This window comes from Equus quagga, chromosome 2, assembly GCF_021613505.1.
Source record: "Equus quagga isolate Etosha38 chromosome 2, UCLA_HA_Equagga_1.0, whole genome shotgun sequence".
Taxonomy (NCBI): Eukaryota; Metazoa; Chordata; class Mammalia; order Perissodactyla; family Equidae; genus Equus; species Equus quagga.
This window is the reverse complement of record NC_060268.1, coordinates 30,320,580-30,328,868: the sequence shown is the minus strand read 5'-3', so window position 1 is coordinate 30,328,868 and position 8,289 is coordinate 30,320,580. Positions and strand designations below refer to the sequence as shown.

Genomic DNA, 8,289 nt, shown 5'->3' with positions numbered 1-8,289 from the left:
ATGTTTGCAGGTCTCGTGGATAAGGACATAGACATCTTTGGGGTCTTTACTCTGCCTACCACATCTGGTGAACTAAGAGCTGCACGTGTGCAAGGCTGTACAGCTGTACACATAATTAAGAGAGATGAGAGACAACCCCAGCTATTTACATATTCCTTACTAAACCCAATGTCACACAAACACAAAGACAGAAGAAGGAACTCTGGAAAAAATAAAACCCAGGGCAGACTTGTAAACTGCCTGGACTCTAAATATGTTTCCCAATGGCATAAAGATCCATTGGCAAAGAGTGGAAGCCCTACTGGCTTGAGGAGTTTGAGTATAACCTCTGACCAATAATTAGTTGAACATTAAACAAGGCTAAAAAAGGAGTGGTCCATAGGTGCTAGGCTTCAAAAAATAAAAGCAACAATTTAAAAAATAGTGAGTGGTGGCATATTGCAGAAGAGAGAGACTCTGCAGAATTAATCCTGACAAGGCACTAAACAAAAAATAGAATAAAATAAACTGCCAAAAAACAACCCGTGGTATGGGGAAGAACTGGAATCTTTAGTGACTAGAACATATTATTTAAAATGTCTAGTTTTTCAACAAGTAGTTCATGAGATATACAAAGAAAGAGTAAATAAGATCCATACTCAGAAAACAGACAGTAGAAACTATCTCTGAAAGGGCCCGTATTTCAAACTTAGCAAACAAAAACATCAAATCAACAATTATTAATATGTACAGAGAACTAAAGTAAGCCACGTTTAAAAGATTACAAGAAAATATGAAAGCAACAATTCAACAGATTTAGGATATCAATACAGAGATAGAAATGATAAAAATAACTGAATTTAAACTTGGAAATCAAAAAGTATGAGGACTACATTTTTTAACTCACTAGAAGGGCTGAAAAACAACTATGAAATGGCAGAATAAAAGATCAGCAATTTAAAGACAGACTAAGAAATTATTGATCTGAACAACAGAAAGAAAAAATGGATATTAATATATAAATGAATAGAATTTCAGAGACTTGTACAACACCATCAAGCACACCAATATATGTAATGAAATTCCCAGGAGAGAGAAAAAGAGGCACAAAAAATTATTTGGAAAAATAATGTCCCAAAACTTCCCAAATTGGATGAAAAACATAAATCTACAGATCCAAACTTCAAGAAGCTCAATGAACTCCAAGATAAAAACAAATATGAATTTAGACTATTACTCAGTATAATTCACAGAAATCAGCACAAAATGTATCAAATATCTAAATATAAGAGCTATAATTTGAAACTCTTTGAAGAAAACATGAGAGAAATGGTTTTTGACCATAAGTTACAGAGTTCTTAGATAAGACACCAAAAGCGTGACTCAAAAAAATAAATAAACTGCTGACAAATGCTGAAATATAGGTCATTGCCAAAACATAGTATAAGTGAAAGAAGCCAGTCGCAAAAGACTATATATTGTATGATTCCATTTATATGATATATCCAGAAAAGGCAAATCTAGAGACACAAGAAACAAATTACTTGTTGGTTGGGTCTGGGAGTGCAAGTGGGGATTAACTACTGAATGATGATGTTAGTTACACAACTCTATAAACAAATTAAAAATCACTGAATTGTGCATTTAAATGGATAAATTTTACAGTATGCATATCAAACCTCCATAAAGCTGTTAAAAAATGCCAAGTGAAATTTCCCAGTATAATTTTGTACTACTTTTGAAAGTCCCCTGATTTGTTCAAATGTCATTTCATTATTTCTCAAAAATCCAAGTGAAACAATCTAAGGGTGTAAAGTGATGATTTTCTTAAACTTGACATTAATGCCAAACATATTGATGCCTCATATAACGAGCAATGACTCAACAAACGTCTAAAGTAAACCTAAAACTCTCTAATTTTGAAAAAAAATAATACATTATCAGAACACAAAATCACTGATCATCATACTGCACTGCTCAACTTCCCTGCAACTCTTTTCCGCAAATTGTGAAAGTTTACCCTTGGGAAAACCAGTGTCTGCAGAACACCTGGTTTCCATTAGAATCAACTGTGGAGCATATCCAGTCTTACTATCCAGTCCTACTAATTGATTTCCTTCCTAATGGTATGAACTCTTTATAACTCTCTGTCTCAAGAAATGCTGATGATTCAAAATGAGTGTTAACTCTCTGCGTGTTTCAATCTCTTGAAGCTGCTGCTGAGTGAAACCTGAGCCTGAACGGGTAACAGGTACATAGGACGCCCGCTCTTCAATTCTCTAGCAACTGGTCATATTGCTCCCTCTCCCTTTTATTATTTTTGTTTCCAAACCTTCTTTCCTCTTTCTAACTCCAGTTTCCTTTTGATCACGTTATTTGTTTGAATGATTTTCACTTATATTGTTTTATATCCTTATGGTCTCATTTTCATAACTTAAATTGTGTTGTGAGGTTAATTTCCCTTCGAAGTGTCCTTATCTTTCCTAAATTGCTATGTAAAGAGACTTCTATTTTCTATCCCTTTTCTTTCTGAAATAAGATTCATGGAAATAAAAAGTTGTGTCTTCGCTATTTCATTCCAACTGAGCACAGTCTGGCAGGGCAAGCAATCTCTATGTTCAAGACTTGAATGGTGGAGTCTTAAAAAACACCATAATTTAAAAAAATATATTGAGTACTTATTATGTGCCAGAGTATGCTCTAATGTTTCCATGTATCAAGTCATTTGAATACTCACAATAGCACTATAAGATAAATACTATCAACACTATTTTACACATAAGGAAATTGAGGGACAGAGAAATTAAGCAACTCACCCAAAGACACATAGCTCACAAATCAAGGAGATAGAGATTCGAACCGAGGTAGTCTGACCCCAGAATCCGTGCTCTTAGTTACTGCATTATACTCCTAGTTATGAAATTGCTTTTATATCATTTTTGCCTAGTTCCTCCACTAATTTTGAATTTTCTTTAGAAATTAGAAAATCCAAAAATATTACCTCTACAAACAAAGAAAAGGAGTTAATATTTAGGAAAAATATAAAATGATCTAAAATCTCACAAACTGGAGACACTTTGGCATAAAGTATGATTATTTCCATATATATATTTACATTATATGTAAAGTTTTGTGTTTTATAATTTTTTAACTTAATGACAAGTTATATTTTTCGGGTTAGTTTATCTGAACTTCTAATTTATTTTATGTGCATCAAAAAACCTTATAAACATAAATTCAAGTACATTTAAAAGTTACCTTCCTTATTCACCTAGGAAATTGCTTTTAGAGGGGCTTTGATTATGAAAACTGTACTGTTCTTTAGAGTTACTGAATTTTTCCAAATAGCTAGTGATGTTTTTCTTTTCATCAATATTGCTATAGCATGCTTTACATTAATACTCCATTGTAATTTAAGGAAATTGCCAAGTACTCTGTGGTGCCTATATACTTTTTGTTTGAGGCAAGAAAGAAAGGGAAAAGTTTGCACTTTTTCTAGTTTTATTGTATTAGATTTAGGATCCAGTTGGAAATGTGGAGTGTTGAGGTTACTCTGAAAGGACAGTCACATGGCAGGAAAGTCACTGGCTTCTAGATTGGTTTCCATTCTCACATCAGGGTGCAGGTGTCAGTGAATTCAATTCCCAAAGTCACTTGGTGGAGATTTACTCTCCACTACACCCGCCACAGGGTCTTTTAGGCCTCTGATTTTGCTTGCCACGTCTTCTTGAACTTTCTACTATGAATGTAGGTGAAGACTGCTGTTTAACAGTACCTACATTGTGTCAGAAATTGTGCTAAGAATTGGGTTATACAAAATTGGCTAAAATCTCCTTTTCTCAAAGTGGTTATAGTCCAAAAAGAAGAACTAACATGTGAAAAATAATCTACTTTAATTATTATAAACAATGTACAAGACATAACAAGAGTTCATAGAAAGAAGCTATTTACCCTGTTTAAGGTGTTCAGTGAATATTTTAGAGCAGATGCCATTTAATTATCTATGTCTTGAAGGATAAAGGGGAAAGGGAAGTAACATTTGTGCCATATACTTTTACCCATATCATCTCAAATCCTCATAATGTTAGGAGAAGTAAGTTATAATTCCCTCATTTTATGGGCAAATAAATACCATTAGCATCATTTGGTAGCCTACTCTAGTTTATATAGCTCACAAATGGCAGATCTTGGATGGCAACCAAAATCTATTAGGCTTTAGAGCCAAAGACTGTTCCACTTTGTAATGACCAGGAATAACACAGATGAAAGTCTATGCAAAGGCAGAGAAACATGAAAAAATATAGTAAAGTGTTCAGTTCATAAAGGGTCCTATGTGATATGCTATCAAATTTTGAGTATTCTTAATGATAGAACCACATGTTTAAATAGGAGAGTAACATGAACATATTTCATCTTTAGATAGGCAGATCTGAAAGCAGAGTAGAAAGAACTAAACTTAGATAAGACTGGAGGCTGAGAGCTCATTCTGAAGGCTGTTCAGTCATTAGTATGAGAAAATATATAGGCCTGAAATAATAGTTGCCAGTGGAAATGAAGAGGAGAAAACAAAACTGAGAAACATTCAGTATGTATAATTTTCCATCTAGGATGTAAGACAAAAGAGGAGACAAGGGTGCCACATAGATTCCTGGACTGGGCAACTGAGAGAATGGTCATGATAGTTCTTAAGGTATTTACAACATGATAAAACTATGAGTCCATCCTTGAGCATTTTAAACTTGAGGTGCTTGAGTGATGTTCATTTATGTACTACAGTATGGTCTTGGATATATTATGCTGAAGTCCAAGGTTAGAACTACAGACACAGAAATTATAAGTGGGGAATACTTGAAACAAGCATGTTTGGAATGAAAAAATATTGTAGGATAGACTCCTTAGTCACGTCAATGAAGAAAGGCAGGGAAAACATTTGTGTATCAGTGAAAGACACAAAAAAGAAGTTAGAAATATAGGAGAAAAATTAGTAGAGCTCTGTTATACAACTATTGGGAATGTGTTCATCTTCAAGTAACAAAGTGTTATTTACAATCTCCTAAGTTAACTAGGCTTTATTTTTTTCACATATAAGATGTCAGAAGGCACACTTTTGCTGACATTAGTTAAAGACCTTTTAGACCAGCAGATTCTTTCTCTATCTGTTCATACTATCATCTTTAACATGTGGACTTCCAAAGCTCATGATTGCTGCACCTTTAGGCATCACATTAATATTGAACGCAAGAATAAAGGAAACAGGGAAAGAGCAAAAGAGCGTCCTCCACATTAAGCATTGCATTTTAATCTGGAAAAGAAAATCTTCCATATTGTTCTATATCTCATTAATCAAATCTAGGCTACATGCCCCTCTTAAAACAATTCTTGGCCAAATGATACTGGATTATCATGTTTCAATGAGGATCTCAGATAAGGACTTACACTCTTCCCAAATTGAGAGATCTATACCAAATACCTAAACAGATAGGTGTTCTGTTAGTAGGAAATGTGGATGGAAAAGGCTTTGGGATAGGCAACATATACAGCAGTCAATGAGAGAAGAAATTTCAAAAATAGTGGATGATTAATAGTATCAAATTTGGAGAGTAAGATAAAGACTGAAAAGTGAAAAGTGATTATTATATGTGATAATTTATATGTAGACTACTGTATGCTGAATACCTGGTGACTTCTCTAAAAGGGTTTTCTGGAGTAGAAGATATCTTGTTTTGGCTTGTTCAATAAAAGGAAAGTATAAGTTAAACTTATCGCTAAAGAGTTTGAGAAAGAAAGGAAAAATCAGTAGGAATCCCCTCATCCCATCCTTGACAGGTTTAACATTTGAAGGAGAGATTCTATGCCTAACAGATCAAGGGAAGTGAAAAATTGAAATGAAGGAAAAAGGTCTATTGATGCTTCTAGATCCTTGGGGAGATTCAGAGTAGACTTGGAGGTGCTAGGCTTGAAAAGCGTAGAGCAGTGATTAGGAGCATCATTCTGAAGTCGTACAGCTCTTGATACAAGTCCTGGCTTTACCAATTCATCTTTCTAAGGCTCAGTTTCTTCAGTTGTGAAAGGAGGATAATAAAATTGAATCTATCTTATGGAGTCATGAAAGAGATCACATACTTAACATAATGCCCTGATTAGGAGACTCTAAAATGTTATCTGCAACACTACAATTGATTATTAATTATTAGTTATCATCATTGTACTTACTAAACTTTACTCTCAGACATCCAATATTTTATTTTATTTTTAGCTTGGCATTGATTTATTTATTAAAAGTGGTCATGGACCAAAGATGATATCGTGTCATAAACCAAGTATTAAAATTATTAAGACTTGTGCATCTGAATTCCATTTAAATTCAAAAAACCCAAGGTAGGGAATGAGGGGTTATCTTCAAGTACTTTTGTTCTGGTGATCTTTGTAAGTCTATTGAAGTTAAGAGAATATTAATAGGTTATAAAAGATGCAGGTAAGATAATATAAAATTTGTGTGAAAGTATTAATAGTGCTGTAACAGAAGAGATGATATTTATTTGATGTGAGAACATTTAGGGCAATGGTCACAGAAATGATCAAGACATTTCTGAGAAACATTGAAAAGAGGTTGAACTATGGGATGAAAATTAAAGTAACCTCTTTCAGCTTTATCTGCAAAATTTACCATCACATTTTCCATCAGATATTCTCTTTGTATAACAAATTTGTTGCTAACCTTATTTCTTCCAAAATGCTCATTTTTTTTCTCAATCAATTATAATTAACTTAATTAACAAGGTGAATAGGGAATCTATGTTTGTGCCAGTTATACTTATTCTTTTTAATTTTTATCCTCAGGTCACTTGAAAATCAGCTCTTCTGTTCCAGTGAATAGGTGGGTTAAATGACCCTGGGGTCACTGAGTTTGTGTTACTGGCACTTACTTGTGCTTGGGAGAAAAAACTTTTTCTCATTTTGATATGTTTTTGGCTCTATTTAGGCGCCATCTTGGGAAACCTTTTTGTTTGTTTTTGGTAATTTTTGATTCTCACTTACATTCTCCTATGTAGTTATTGCTGGCCAACCTCTCATTGACATGGGCCTTTCATCTACCACAATCCCCAAGATAATCACAGGTCTTTTATATGGATACAAAGTAATCTCTTTCCAAAGTTATATGACACAGATATGCTTCATCCATATCACAGGAGGAGTGGAGATGGTGTTACTCATAGCCATGGCGTTTGATAGGTGCACAGCAATCCGTAAACCTCTTCAGTATTTGAAAATCACAGACCCTAAAATATTTGTTTCGTTTGTAATCTCTGCCTGGATAACTGGGGTGATACATGCTATATCTCAGTTTTTATTTGTTATAAAGTTTTCTTTCTGTGGACCTAATAAAGTGGATGGCTTTTATTATGACCTTCTTAAGATTTATAAAACTTGCATGTACAAATGGAGCCAAGCTTCAGTTTATTGCTACTGCCAACAGTGGCTTCATGAGTATCAGCACCTTCATCCTGCTAATCCTTTCCTATTCCTTCATTTTGCTCACTGTCTGGAAATGTTCCTCAGGAGACTTATCCAAAGCGTTTGTCACTTTGTCATCTTACATGACTGTGTTTTTTCCTATTTTTTACTCCATGCATGTTTCTGTATGCATGGACTTCTCCCCTACCATCTCTTGGTATAAATCTGTTTATTGTAGCCTTTTCTATCACCTCTATCTTTAATTGTGCCATCTGTTCATTAAGGAACAAAGACATAAGGGTAGCAATAAAGACATTTCACAAAAAGATATCTTATGCCAGATTTTGTTGGCCACATCTGTTTTTGGAGCTTCAAAATTGTACATCCAACTACATACTGGTCCATCTCCACTTATGTATCTCAAATTTAATACATCCAGAAGAAGCTCATCCTCTGCCATCCTAAACCTGCTACTACTTTATATGGAGTATAAGACAATTACCTTTACCATCACAGGAAATGTAAATCCATTATACTAAGAATTGATATTCTTATAGAAAACAGCATTGTCTGACAAAGAACATTTGAATTTTCAATTTTTGGTCATTTTTCAAATAAAAGGATGTAATAATATCATTTCTGCTATTTGTAAGGTCTAAAAATAACTGGTAAATTTGTTGTGATCAATGTCAAAAATCATCACATTTAATTGTTATATATATAGATCCAATGGCTTTACTCATTATTTAAAAAAAGACCCAGAGACAATATCTGAGTGCAAGTAGTTTATTTGGAAGAAATCCCTAGAAGACACTGGTTCAGAAGTGGGGATGTGATATAGGGAAGGGAAAAATG

At 33.9% G+C, this 8,289-nt stretch overlaps 1 pseudogene; it reads left to right on the top strand.

The window, feature by feature from the left end:
* On the top strand, positions 1–7,899 carry LOC124235106 (olfactory receptor 4F15-like; annotated as a pseudogene).
* Positions 7,900–8,289: the final 390 nt, after the last annotated feature.